The 14,638-nt window shown below is 44.5% G+C and overlaps 1 protein-coding gene and 1 long non-coding RNA gene across 7 annotated transcripts in view; one reads left to right on the forward strand and one right to left on the reverse strand.

The window, feature by feature from the left end:
- The window catches only part of FGF13 (fibroblast growth factor 13), a 240,671-nt gene that overhangs the window by 193,474 nt on the left and 32,559 nt on the right, over window positions 1–14,638 (reverse strand). The gene's annotated exons all lie outside the window — the stretch shown is intronic.
- On the forward strand, window positions 2,020–5,086 carry LOC309334171. The gene is made up of 3 exons (XR_014152930.1): window positions 2,020–2,180; window positions 4,190–4,249; window positions 4,897–5,086. It is a non-coding gene; the product is annotated as an uncharacterized lncRNA (long non-coding RNA).

Consider the following 14,638-nt stretch of genomic DNA (forward strand, 5'->3'; position numbering starts at 1 on the left):
CTGAGCTAGGGTCCCATGCTGCTATTATATCTATCATCTATCTATCTCTATCTAACTATCTAACTATATATCTTTCTATCTATCATCTATCTATCTATCATCTATCTATCAGCTCCCTATTTTTCTGTACGAAATGGTTCAGAGCAGCTAACGAGAGGGTAACTGGCAGGGTGCAAAGCTTTGCCATGTTATTGAAATGATCATATTAAAGCATATATAAAACAAAGGGAGCAGCACCAGCCAATCAAATTATCTAAACGGCTCTCCGTTGCAAAATAAACCCTTGGTGGAATAAATAAATAAGGCCCATCTCGTCCAGCGTTCTGTTCTCACAGTGGTCCCAATGGGCAAGGCTTGAACACAACAGCACTCTCTCCAGTTGCAGACCCTATAAGTGTCCCTATTTTCCAGGGACATCCCTGATTTAGAGAAGCCATCCCGGTTTCTGATTTGATCCTGGAATGTTCCACCTTTCCTTAAAGGTAAAGGGACCCCTGACCATTAGGTCCAGTCGTGGCCGACTCTGGGATTGCGGCACTCATCTCGCTTTATTGGCCGAGGGAGCCGGTGTACAGCTTCCGGGTCATGTGGCCAGCATGACTAAGCCACTTCTGGTGAACCAGAGCAGCGCACGGAAACGCCATTTACCTTCCTGCTGGAGCGATACCTATTTATCTACTTGCACTTTGACGTGCTTTTGAACTGCTAGGTTGGCAGGAGCAGGGACCAAGCAATGGGAGCCCACCCCATCGCGGGGATGCAAACCGCTGACCTTCTGATCGGCAAGTCCTAGGCTCTGTGGTTTAACCCACAGCGCCACCCGCATCCCATCCACCTTTCCTTAGGAAGTCCCTATTTTCATTGGAGAAACTTTGGAGGGTATGGAGTTATCCAACCCCCAAGCCATCTGAAGGCAATCCTGTATAGGGAAGGTTTTTAAAAAATGTTTAACGTTTTATTGTGTTTTTATATATGTTGGAAGCCACCCAGGGTGGGGTGGGGCAACCTAGTAAGATGTGTGTGGTATAAATAGTAAATTTTTTATCATGGAATGGGACATTCCTGTTTTCATCAGAGAAATGTTGGAGGGTATGCATTTGTGATTCCAGACAACTGGCATTCAGAGGCATGATGCCTACGACATTGGAGGGAGAGCACAGCCATTGTGGAAAGTAGCCACTGTTAGCCTTACCCTCAGTAAATTAGGTAGCAGCTACCCTTATTGAAAGCTAAGCAAGGTTGGGTGGAAAAAAGATCAGTCAGGAATACTAGAAAATAAGTAAATAAGTAAATACTACCCTTAGAGATTGCACCATAATCTAAGACTCGCACTAGGAAAATTGACATCTCTCTTTCCTACCCAAGACACTAATGATATCTTTGGTCAGCATCCCCATTAATGCAATTCTGAAAACACCGGCTTATGAAGTGGCGGGGGGGGGGGGCATCTGAGTGGAAATATTCCAGCAAATGCATCAGTTTGTTGTATATCATGGGTAGGCAAACTAAGGTCTGTGGGCCAGATCAAGCCCAATTGCCTTCTTGATCCGGCCCGCGGACAGTCCGGGAATCGCCGCATGGATCGCTAGTGTGCGCGTTCTTTCCCTCTCCCTCCCTCGACGGTGCCGCCTCTGCCTCCTCCCTCTCTCCCTCCTCCTGGCTTCTCCCTACCCTGCCTAGAGGAGGAAGGCGGCTGGGCTTTGTTGGTGCCAGCAGCAGAAGCAGCGCTCCAGCGGCTGCCATTTTAAGCAGCCCCTCTCTGGAGCCCTTTCATGCGCCGCTCATCGTCCGACTGCTACCAGCCCCTGCCGCTCACAAGACACAGGTAAGCAGCCACCAGGGCTCGTAGTGCTCTAGCATCATTCCCCCCCCCCAAAAAAAATATAGTCTACCGCCCCCCCCCCCCCACACACACAAGGTCTGAGAGACAGTGGACCCGACCCGCTGCTGAAAAAGTTTGCTGACCCCTGTTGTATATATTTAATCTGAGAACTTGCAATTTGTGTGTGTATGTGTGTGTGAAATATTGCAAGTTAAAAACTCAACCTTCAAGTCCAGGCAACTGTGGGATTGTGTTCAGAAAAGATTGAAGGGAGTAGGGAGAGAGACAGCTCAATACATTTTATGTTACTTTGTTCTTTCAGGAGGAGTGAAGGATTTTGAAAGAAATCCACCTCCATGTAAGTTAAGTATAATTATCTGTCTTCCCCCCCCAAAAAAAACCAAACCCATTTCTGAAAGTATAATACAGCAGGAAGAAAGAAAAGGCTGTGATCTCCTCCCCCACCACCTAGCCAACCCAAGTAAACAACATTAAATGCAAATTCAGAAAAGGAAAGTTCACGGCCAGGGATATTGAAGTGAGGTTGGAGTGTGTGTGAAAGAATAGGCATGCATTTCAAAGTTTCTTCATATTTAGGGCCACAGTGAAAGCTGAAATTTCTAAATGGAGGGGGAGATGCTGGAGCACAAACAAAAAAACAAACAAAAAAAACACCTTTTCAAATCTCAACACATTTGTCTTGCAAAATATTAAAATAAATGTACCAGCTCATCTCCGGTTCTGCCAGCTTTGCTTAATAAATGCTTTGGTTAATAAAAGCTCAGGCTGAAGACAGGGGAGGGTTATTCTCCCACCCCACTGCTAGCCTGTTCATGGTAGTGCAACAGGTAGTACCTATGAGGTGGAACATTCATTATCCCTTTGCCGTAAATGGTCAAGCAGGTTTTGTGTGGCTTTAGAAACCTAGAAAGCTGTTTGGCCCGAGGCAAAGGAGGAGCAAAAGGAATGTTTTTGCACATGGTAGTAAGAAAGTGCCTGTTATCAGCTCTCCCAAAAGTTGTGTCTGTAAAAAGAGCTCTGCTGGATGAGAGAAAAGGTCTTGCTCCTCCAGTGTTCTGTTCTGACAAGAAGCCATTGGCAAGCCTGCAAGCAGGTCATGAGCACAATCACACTCTCCTCTTCATATTCCTCAGCAGTTTAACAGCTGCTAGCCATGACAGTAAAATAGAACCTCCACATTCATATGCAGTCTAGCTCTGAATACCAACTGCTGAGGGGCAAAGGAGACAGTTGTTGTCTTCAAGCCATGCTTGTGAATCTTCCAGTGACATTCAGGTGCTCCCTGCTGGAAAAAGACACTGGGCTCAAAGAAGTTTTCATGCAGCCGATTTTTGACCAGCGAAAACTGCAGGGAGTGGAAGAGCATTTGTATACATATCAGAAGTGGTGAAGCTTTTTAAGCCTGCATTCCCACATGGGCAAGTTTCAGAGGACCAGATGCCAGAGGAGGGCCAGGCACAATGTGACCACATTTTATTGGATACCAGGATGCTGCCTTTTGATCAGAGGACTGCTTCTCTCTGTGAGCAAGTGTAGCATACCCTCCAACATTTCTCCAAAGAAAATATGGATGCCCTAAGGAAAAGTGAGACATTGTGGGATGAAATCAGAAACCAGGACGACGTCTTTAAATCAGAGATGTCTCTGGAAAATAGGGACGCATGGAGGGTCTGGTGTAGCAGTTTCTGAGGTGTATGTCAGACCCTCCAAGTGTCCCTATTTTCCAGGGATGCCCCTGATTTAGAGAGGTCATTCTGGCTTCTGAGTTGATTCCGGAATGTCCCATTTCTCCTTAGGCTGTCCCTATTTTCAGTGGAGAAATGTTGGAAGGCATGGAGATATCCGATCCCCCAAGTCATCTGAAGGCAATCCTGTATAGGGAACTTTTTAAAATGTTTAATGTTTTATTATGTTTCTATATATGTTGGAAGCTGCCCAGAGTGGCTGGGGTAACCCAGTAAGATGTGTGGGGTATAAATAGTAAAGGTATCATTATGGAATGGGATGTCCCTATTTTCATCAGAGAAATGTTGGAGGGTGTGGTATGTGTTTATTTCATTGACGGCAGGCTGATGGGGGTGCAGACATTGCTGCACCATTTTCCACCCGTCCTCTTTTGGCTCTTTTAGATGTGGAAGCCATTTTGTGTAATGCCAAACCCCTATGGCGACCATTTTGTAACTGTGGCGCTCATGTCACTTTCTGAATGTTCCAAAGGGGTCTATGGGTCCCAAAAGGCTAGTGCCCTATGTCCTGCTGTCACTTGTGCCTGCCATCACTGAGGGGCAGAGAGGCTGCAGGGCCCCAGAGTTCTGCCCTGAAATCTGGTTCTAACCATTCCTCTAGATGTTCCTTCTCTTGAATTGCTCCTAGGAAGACCCCAGCACCAAAAGCAAGCATTGAAAAGTAAGCGTGCAAGCCTTACGGCTCAACAATGACAGTCCCATCAACCCCAGAAGCTTTTCAGCGCTGGCTATTTATGACTGCAGAATGGCTATTTATGACTGCAGAGTCTGGGAACTCTGAACTGGTGTCTCAGCCACATTTTCCTGCTACTTCTTTCCATTCTTTGCATCCTCTCTTCTCCCTGACGCCTCCCTCCAAATGATTTTAATTCAAGTGACGTTTGTCCTGTGTAGAAGGTTTTGAAGATAATGAGCATTGGCAGCCCTTAAATGATCTGCCCATGTTTTACATTCTCCCCTATCAAAAAGGAGGGAGGTAAATACTTAATTCATGAGCAATGTGTTCCATGTGAGATATCACACACACAAGATTACCTTGGCATAGATTTTCCTCTGGCCCCAACAAGATAAACAGCCTGCATGCGGTTGCTCAGAATGGGAGAAAGTTCAATGGGGCTTAATTTCAAGGGCACATACATATGTGCAGGATTGTAGACAAGTTATTCCCATTGCTTTTTTTTTTTTTCCTGTAACACACTGCTGACATGTAGGATTGAGGTGCAATCCTATAAAATAGGGAATGGGATTTTAGCCATGCAGAAGTTTCTACATGCAGACCTCACGGACCCCTCTTCGTTCTCCATGCAGACAAACAAATGAAAAGGGCAAGCAAAGTGATCCACATGAAGAACGTTTGCAACCTTCTGGACTTCTTGGTTTCAAGAAAAGGTGACATGGAAGTTTAGAAAAGTATGAATGACATGGAGAAACTAGGCAGAGAGGTTTCTTTCTTTCCTTTTCCTTTTAAAAACTGTTTTTATTAAACTATTTCTATCTCCCCGGGCAGCACTGACTCTTTTACAAAGCCAACATATTTCCAAAATGTCATCATCCGGAACTCCAAAATGTGGCCCATCTCTGCTTCCTCTATCTTACATCTCCATAGGTGTTATTAGCATCCTTCTAAATATGGCTAAGAGATTGAGCCTTTCTTCTTAGCCTTTCTAAGTTGCCATGCGAAGCAGTGTTGACTCCAGGCTCCAGAAGGGCTGGGAGCAAGACACCATTCATGCTCATCCTCCCTTGGTGAGCTGGTCTCTTCATTGCAATAGGCGCAATGAGCTCTTGGCAGTTGGCCCCTGCTGGGGATTGAGCCCTCTCCAGAGGCCCAAATATGCTGACTCTTGTTGCCAGCCCTAATGCAAACCAAGGCTGCATTCACACAGTTTATTCCAGTTCCTGCGTGTTTTTGTAACTGATTTTGCAACTGATTTGAGCTTTCACCTGACATATGGACCCATTTTGGAAAAGTAATGGAATGTAGTACACACTTCTGGTATTGCAACGGGTATTGCAATGTGAAAGGAACATTAGAAAATGAGGCAGAAGTACTAGCATTGCATCGGGAAAAGTAATGCTATATTCCTCATTTCTTGTAAGCATATATTGCATCTAAAGTTGCCAGGCCTTTGCTTGCAAAACTGAGGGTTTTCACGATAAACATCTCAATAAGCAAAAGCATTGGTATAAATATAACCCTCTCTCATATGAAGCTGGCTGCAAGAGAGGCTTAAGTCACTGGGAGAGGGAAGAGATGATGATCCCTAAATATTTATATCTCAGCAGTGGAAAGTGGCACCAGAGGCTCAGGGGGGGAGCCTGGGCTTTAAGAAGACAGGAGACAGCTCTGCTCAAAGGCTTTGCAAAGGCAGGGGGAAACAGGTAGTCTGGCACAGCACCAGCAGAGTGACAGAACTGTAAGCTAGATCAGGAGCGGGGAAGTTTTCTCAGCCCGGGGGCCACATTCCCTTCTAGGCAATCTTCTGAGGGGCCCATGCTGATGGGGGGGGCGGGTCATAGGCAAAAGCAGGCAAAGCAACATATGAAAATTTTGCCTTTATGCAGTAGGCTGGTTTCTACACTTGTGCACACACCTCTTTGGATCCTCCACCCAGGCAGGGAAGAGGAATTTATCAGAGTTCCAGAACAGTGCAAAGCAGGACCACCAGTGAAGGTGTGTGGCCTGGGAAGAGGGAGTGTGGCAGAGCATTCCAAGGGCCAAATAGAGGGGTCTGGGGGGCCACATTCAGCCCTGGACCTGAGATTCCTCACTCATGGGCTAGGTGGTCCTTGCTCTGATGCTCAGGAGCATGGAGAATCCAGAAATGACCCAGGTGTCCATTGGGAGCTGGCTGGTTGATCAAGAAGGGGAAGGAGCTGCCCAAGATGATATAAACATCTCCCTCTTTACAGGAGCTTTGCTGGCATAACAGCTGTCTAGTGGGCAGCTCCAAGTGACCCTGACCTCAGCCACCATGCACCTCACTCTCAGGTGTGGGGATCAGCCTCTGACAATAATGCCTCCACAATAACCCAGCAAGGCAATTCTACTAGCACAACAAGCAAGCCATCGGTGACCCAGTTCCAGAAACAAAAGGCCTCAGATGCACACACAACACTGACATTCAAAGATGCCTTACCTCCAGTTCTGTGGGTGCTTGAGGCTCACATATGGAGCAGGCAACACCCATTCGCAAGTCGGAGTCAGTCAGAGAGCATACCAGACCTTGGATAGCTCCAATGAGACCTGCTAAAGCAGCTTCCAGATAAGTGGGGTCTGCAGGGAGCTGGCACCATTTGAAGCCTTATGTAGGAGGAGCTGTCTGGTTGGTTAAAGCATCCTCTGCTTATTCTGTAGCCTTTGGCTTCTGGAGAGGCACAGGAATTGCAGCAGACTCATCCTCTGAGTCAGAAAATGGTGATGGGTATGAGGCCTCCAAATAAGGTTGTTCTGAACCTCAACCATGTCCTCAGCTGTCCAATGCAAGGTCCCCAGGTTATGGGGCTATGGCACCAGATAGACAGAGTTGGACCATTGTTCCATCTAGTCTAGTGATGTCTGCTTCCACTACAAAGAGATCTAAGTTCTCAGACAGCCCTGTTGCCTGCAATTGCATCTCACTCTTAGCTAGATTTTAGATTATGTGTGAGGAGAGACTACAACCACTTGCTATTACTGAGGTGACTCTAGAAGGGATGGAGTTATTGGAAAAGTAGAAGCCAATCCATTTTAAGGCCAGCTGAGGTGGCACATGGGAGATCTCTGGTCAGATTTAACAAATTAGGGTGGGTGTTCTACATGTCACAAAACAAAGAGATGAGGACAAAGAGAGATTTGCAGGAAAAAAAATGCATTGATTTGTGTCCCTTTTTTTGCAAATTTAGCAGTATTTACTATTATTTAAATAGAAACACAATCAATTTCATCACAGTACAGAATGCTGTGAGCCAAAGACCAGTGTGACTGCCCTGTCCGCTGTACAGCTGTTAATTTCTGGTGGAAAACGTCAAAGCCTCACTCTCCTTCCAAATGGTTTTTACCCTTTAAAGAAAACTCTCCCAAAACTTAGGGATGTAGAGTCCGTCAAACAGAGGAACACTTCAAATAAAGACTTTCCTGTATGGTCACCCAAACCCAAAACCTTTTTCTTTGGTTAATAGCTGCCATGAAATTGAGGCAGGGCCAAGTGCCCAGGGGGAGATAGGAGTTAGTCCTTTGCACCTGCAGTTTCCAGCAGATTGAATCCCACTGTTCAGAAGCTATCAGCTTCAGAAAGAAGACAAGGCGGGTACAAAAAACACCATGTCTGCCACTGCTGCCTCGGCATCATGGTTGCCTCAGTCATCATTAGTTTTCTTGACAGACTTTCATCTATCTGACAGAACCTTGGCCTGATGTCTTGCAGGTGTTGGACTCCAGCTTCCATCAGCCCCAGTGGCCAGCATGGCCAATGGTTAGGGACAACAGGAGTTGAGAGTTCAATGGCATCTGGGTGGCACCAGGTTAAGGATGAGCGAGAAACAGATGAGCGAGAAACAGAACTCAGCAGTGAGGAGATGCAAATAAAGGGGTGGGGCCAGTGAAGGCTTGCCAATAAGGGTAAATGGGGCAAAGCACCACCAACCACAGTCTGCTCTCAGTCAGAGCTTACCATGTCTGCCTTCTTATTTCCAAAGTAAAATTCTGTATTTGTGGATTGCATTTGCTATAAGGCTCAATAAAAGGCATTAATTCAATATTAAAACTCCCACACACATACAAAAAAAAAAGCACCTGTTATAAGGACAGGCTGTGAACTAGCGCTTAATAATAGTTACAGATGCCCATGCAAATCTATTTTTGTCTAGTCATCTTTTAATTTTTTTAAAGTAAAAAACAGCATTTTCTTTCATACTTGCCAAAAAGCTGTTTGAAATCTGCTTCCCCTGACCCATGCTGAATAAGCCTCTCAGTTTCTATATTCAGAGCACAGCTGAGGCCAAAGTCTCTTAACACCCACCGAAAATGAATAATTTATGCCCCCTTCTCCTTGTACAGAGAGATACAAAGCAACTTAATCATGGGGACTCTTCTTTGGGGTTGGAGGGTGGCACTGAGAACTTTCTGTGAAGAAAGACAAAAGAGAATTGTCCCAATATATGTAGTCAGGCAGACCATTCCAAAAACACGCACGAAAAATCAAACACCAACCAAAATTCACACTAATGTATGTTTAGCAAAACAACTTTGAAGAAGGCAAAAAAGAGTCCTAATGGGAATTAAAATTCTTAATGGGTTGTAGCTTAGGGATGGAGCAATTGTTTTGCATGCAGAAGGTCATAGGTTCAATCCTGGGCGTCTCCATGAGAGACTGGGAGAAAATCCTGTTCTGAAGCCCTGATGAGCTGCTGCCAGTCAGTGTTGACAATACTGAGCTAGGTGAACCAAGGCAGCTTCCTGTGTTCTTGTTTCCCCAGTGTCATGGAGCTTCGTCACTCAACAGCTGAGAGCTCCTAACACGCATAGCCTTCAGATAATAGCAGCGTGTTCACAGATTATATTTATTGAGTCCACAGTTTGTGTAAAGAACAGTTGAGAGGCACAAATTAGCATGTTACACTCTTTCCCATGAACACTTGCCTATGTGCAGAGACAGTGTGCTCCTGTGCTCAGAGTTATGTGTGAACAATTCTAATATATGGAGACATCCCCCCCCCCAATACACACACACATCATGTTGAGGTGGCCAAATCTGATGCATGAAGTAGGTCGCCATTTGAATCGGTTGAGAAAATTTCCAAGAAACATGTCACTGTACCACAATGGATGCTGACTTTTTATTTCTTTTCTTGCACACTTTATATTTCTTTATATGGTATTTCATCCTTTATGTCCTGAAGGTATAATTTCATTTTTTCCGGGGATGGAAGCCGGAAGAAATCAATGCTACTGCTTTTCTCTTGGGAGCCGCACATTTCTGATCGTTAAGCCAATGAGACAACTACCAAAAGGAGTACGTTGCCATTTGCACAGGAGCTTTTATGCCTCTCACCAGGAGAGTTTGAAAGGATCTGGTGCCATGACAGCCTGCATTCTGCTGGTGTCCTGGCTTTCAGTGACGACAAGCCTTTTCGCCACCTGCATCTCACATTTATACATGGTCATTACATGAACTCCACAACTAAGAAATAAAGCCTGAGTTTTCTTTTCCTTTCTCCTTCCTCCATCCCAATCCCCTTTCCTTCTACGTTATGCCTTTTTAGACCATAAGCCTGAAAATTGGGGCTGTCCTATCATGAACATTTGTGCCCTGCTCTGGGAGCCTTTCCCCTTTTTTATTGCTGAAGAGCAGGATATAAAATGCTTTAAACAAACAAATTAAAATAATATTTGGTGCACCCACACCGAAGTCATTTTCTTTCATTCCAAATTCCATTGTTAACCTGGGGCAATTACCCGCCCCTTCAGCTGGCTCTTCACGTTGACTTCCTGAAATATCTTCATATTGGGAGTTCACATGTTAAGAATGGAACTGGGAGATGTGGGCGGAACTATTAAGACCTTGAAAGGGGGCAGAGGAAGAACCACCTTTGGGAAGAGCAGGAATCTCCAGACCTCTACTGGAGCTGTTCTGGTTTCCAGGTGTTGGATAGTGCCTGCCCACAATGCTAGGTTTGCTTCTGTTATCATGAGGGCTAGAAAACAGATTTGCCAGAGAGGGAAACCTCTCTCTCTCTCTCTCTCAGAGCCACCCTTGGTCACATGATCCTGTTCTGAACAGCAACAACAACCCTGATGCTGAACTCCAAGACAAAAGTTAGGTTGCTTCTGATGCCTCACCCAATTCCATTTACAAAAGCAATCATGCCGGCAGTTGAATCTTCAAGATACTACACTTATCCTGAAGGCAGAGGTCTATCTTAGGGCGCCCAAAGACATCTTCGTCCACTGCCCAACCCTAAGCATTTATTTATTTATTGTATACACTACTTTTTAAACAAAGAAACTCAAAGCAGTTTGCAAAAAGATAAAACAATAAAAATGAGGAAAAATCCACACCCATACTTTAAAACATACGAAACTTAAAATACTAAAACAAATTGAAATTGTGCATCCCAAGGCTGCTGTCTGGTAGTAGAGCTGACCCTGAAGAGCCCAGGCTGGTGTATCTGTCTGCCTTTCATCCTCACAACAACCATGCAAAGTAGGCTAGGCTGAGAAATTATGGCTTGCCCACATTTGCAGGATTACTTGATGGCTGGATAGGCATTTGAGCCTGGGTCTTCCCTTGATCTGTCCACATTGGGTGGATTTGGATTTGATATCTCACTTTATCACTACCCGAAGGAGTCTCAAAGCGGCTAACATTCTCCTTTCCCTTCCTCCCCCACAACAAACACTCTGTGAGGTGAGTGAGGCTAAGAGACTTCAGAGAAGTGTGACTGGCCCAGCAGCTGCATGTGGAGGAGCGGGAAAGCGAACCCGGTTCACCAGATTACGAGTCCACTGCTCTTAACCACTAGGATCACACCCAAACTGTTTATGCCCCCCACCCCTTCTGTTCCATGTGATAGAAGGTGCAGATCTAAATCTAGGGCCTGAGTTCAGACACTTGACACCCACATGTTCATATGGGGGGTGGGGAGCTTTTTGTACTCTATTTAGTTGCAACCAGACTGCCATCATTTTGCAGACGTCAGCACTAAATTATTCCAAAGAGCGGGTTATGAAGAAACAACCCTCTTCTCTTGCTGAGTCACATTAAATGTCATCTAGTCTAGCATCCCATTTCCCAGAACAGCCATCAGGATGCTTCCAGGAAGCCCAAAAACTGAAGGAAATAGGCCTTTTCTGATGTTTCTTTCCAACAACTGAATCTCAAGTGTAAATTGCCTCTACATATAGCAGTTATTTAGCTGTGTTCAGATGCTGAATAAAACTACGCTTTCATGCAGGTATGGGGAATCTTTTTTCCTCCAGATGCTGCTGGACTACAACTCCCATCATCCCTGACTGCTGACCATGCCTGCTAGGTTGATGGGAATTGTAGTTCATCAACATCTGGAGGGCCAAAGGTTCCCAACACCTGGTTTAAAGGAACAAGAATGAAACCATCCTCTCCTAAACTCACATGCTCTATCCTCCACGCTCCTCTTCTGATGTGACATCAAGAGATTGGAATTGCCCACTGCCATTTTAGAGTAGCCATAGTTTAGCATGTCATTTTCATCCCAAACTCTGGTTGACCTTACCTAGAATTAATGGAAACAAGCCAGCTTCATAAACTAAGTGTTGAAGTTGATTTATTTCTACTAACCAGATTTAAGATTAAACAGGGCTGATTCAAGTTTGGATGACACTGTGTATACTGTGGTTAATTTGTACGTATAATGGAAGCAAAAGCTGTCTAGCTCCTCATTTTAACAGCATGGTGGGGAGGTGGAAAGTGCGAGCCCAGAGGCTACCCTTGTTATTGCAATGCTAAACCAGGGTTTAGTGCTACACTGAAGTAACTCATTGCAGGAATGGAAGAACCTGTCAATTTCTGCATACATTTGCGATTTAAAAGAAAATTAAAAATGACATGAAAATTTGTACACATTCCCACGGATGTTTATTGTAATATACAGATTTTTGCAGCTTCCACTTAATAGAATGTACTCTTGCATGCTATCTTTACTAATACACAATTTTTTGTACACATTATTTGAAGAACTGCATCAAAAATTTGGAAGTGTACATTTCAGAGGAGGGCTGTGTTTTTGTTTGGGCATTGTTTGAAAGGTATGAATCTGGCAAGTTTGCACCAAAATGTAAATGGAGCAAATTTCACCCCCATTGCTAGCCTACTGACATATTTCTTCTTGTGAATTTCTCTAATCCTCTTTTAAAAAATAAAAAATAAATTAATGACCAACTTTATCACATCCTGTAGCATCTAATCCCACAAGGCGATTCTGCATCGTGTACAGTCATACCTCGGAAGTCGAATGAAATCTGTTCCAGAAATCCGTTCAACTTCCAAAACGTTTGACTTCCAAAGCGTGACTTCTGATTGGCTGCAGGAAGTGCCACCAAACATTTGGCTTCCAAAAGAACATTAGAAAACCGGAACACTCGATCATTTGGGAACCAAAACGTACGAGTTTCAGGGCGTTCAAGAATTGAATAGTACTTTCTTTTGACCTTTCAGTCAGTTTTGTTTGACACTTCCAAGTTCTTATATTATGAAGCAAACATCTTTCTATCTTCATTCTACACACCACCCATCATTTTGTAAACCTGGACTATTTTTTGGAGGGTGGGGCTTCTTAACTGGTCTCCAATCCACTGATCAGTTCAGTTTGGCCTTTTCTATATTCTTACTCATTTTATGATATCCCTTTTTGGGGTAGATCAACCATGCATTCTATATGGGATCCACTTTGGGATTCCATTTCCCCTGATATGGAAGCTCCAGCTGGTCCAACAAGCAGCAGCTGGAGTCTTGATGGGCTTGCCAGCACAACATGAATCCAGGGCTAAAACTTTGCACCAACTCCCCATACACTGCTGAGCCTAGTTCAAAGTTCTTGAATTAATTTGCAAGGCCCTTTACAATTTGCATCCAGGATACCTTAAGAATTTCCTGGTTTCTTAAAACCGTGCCTGATCACTGAGATCTTTGGTGGTACCCAAAAGGGCCCTTTTACCAAGTGCTTAGAAGAGGGAAGTCATTGTGGGTGTGACAACACTTTAGAGAAATCCATTCCTAGGTAGAATTCCACAAAAGGGCAGAACTATTTAACAACAATCAATAATTGGCTGGCCCATGCTATTCTTGGTTATTTGGGAAATTATTTTTATTCCCTGTGGGTTACTTTTGCTGGCTGCTTGATATAAACCTGGAGTTTTGCCCAAATAAACTGCATGCCATTTCCACCCCTCAGGGGTTTTCCAAAAATAAAAATTAATCACCAAGAGGCACTGTTTTATTATTTTTATCCAGCACAGATTCTCCTTACTTGGAAAGACAGGTTGAAACTGAATGTGGCAGGGGCCAGCAAAGCCAAACATTGTTATTCAGTCACAAAAATCACCAGGTGACACTGCAAAAGGGGATGTGATTTTTGTTCCCTGTGGAAATGTTGCCAAAACTTCAGTGACCAAAGAAAGGGTCTTGTGGCAACAAAAGCACCTTAACAGTTAGGGCCATTCAAAACTTAGATACTGAAGTCACAGCTGCACTATACATTGAAAGTAGCATGATACCACTTCAAACAGTCACAGCTTCCCCCAAGAAATCTTGGGAAGTGTAGTTCGTTGCAGGTGCTCGGATTTGTTAGGAGATCCCAATTCCCCTCACAGAGCTACCGTTTCAGTGCGGTTGAATGATCAATCCCTCTCCCCAGGGAACTCTGCCTATGTTCAGTAGAGCTCATGCTCATTGAGTAAAGGTATGGAGCCTTAGTGATTGCAAAAACAGACAAGAACTGGTATTGGCTGCCTTTAGCCATATACAAAAACCCTTCCTCCAAAGCTGGCTCAGCTGCGCTTCTAACCCAGATATTAGACCACTGAGCACCACAACCATCTAAGAAATATTTTCATTTACACAATGCCTGTCACACAGACAATTCCCTAACTCAAAAATCCAGAACTCTCACCAAAACAGTGTTCAAGATAAGCCTCCACCAAGTTTGGAAATCATCTTGCTATGCTACATGGAATTGGTAAACAGCCTGAATTCCTGCTGCTTGTACATTTTTTGATGGTAGCCACTGTGGATAAGAAATTATTGGGGAAGGGCTGTAGGTCTGTAGTAGAGCACTAGGTTTGCCGGCAGAATGTCCTAGGTTTGATTCTGGCATCTCCAGGAAACGCTGGGAGAGACCCCTGCTTGAAATGCTGAGGAGTTGCTGCCACTCAGTGTGGAACAATGCTCTTATGTGCTGTAAGACAGCTTGATAGAATCACAGAACTGCAGAGTTGGAACGGACCACAAGGGTCATCTAGTCCAACCTACTGCAATGCAGGAATCTTTCACCTAACATGGAGCTTGAACCCAAGGCCTTGAGATTAAGAGTGTCA

Source organism: Podarcis erhardii, assembly GCF_964252035.2.
Source record: "Podarcis erhardii genome assembly, chromosome: Z".
Classification (NCBI taxonomy): Eukaryota; Metazoa; Chordata; class Lepidosauria; order Squamata; family Lacertidae; genus Podarcis; species Podarcis erhardii.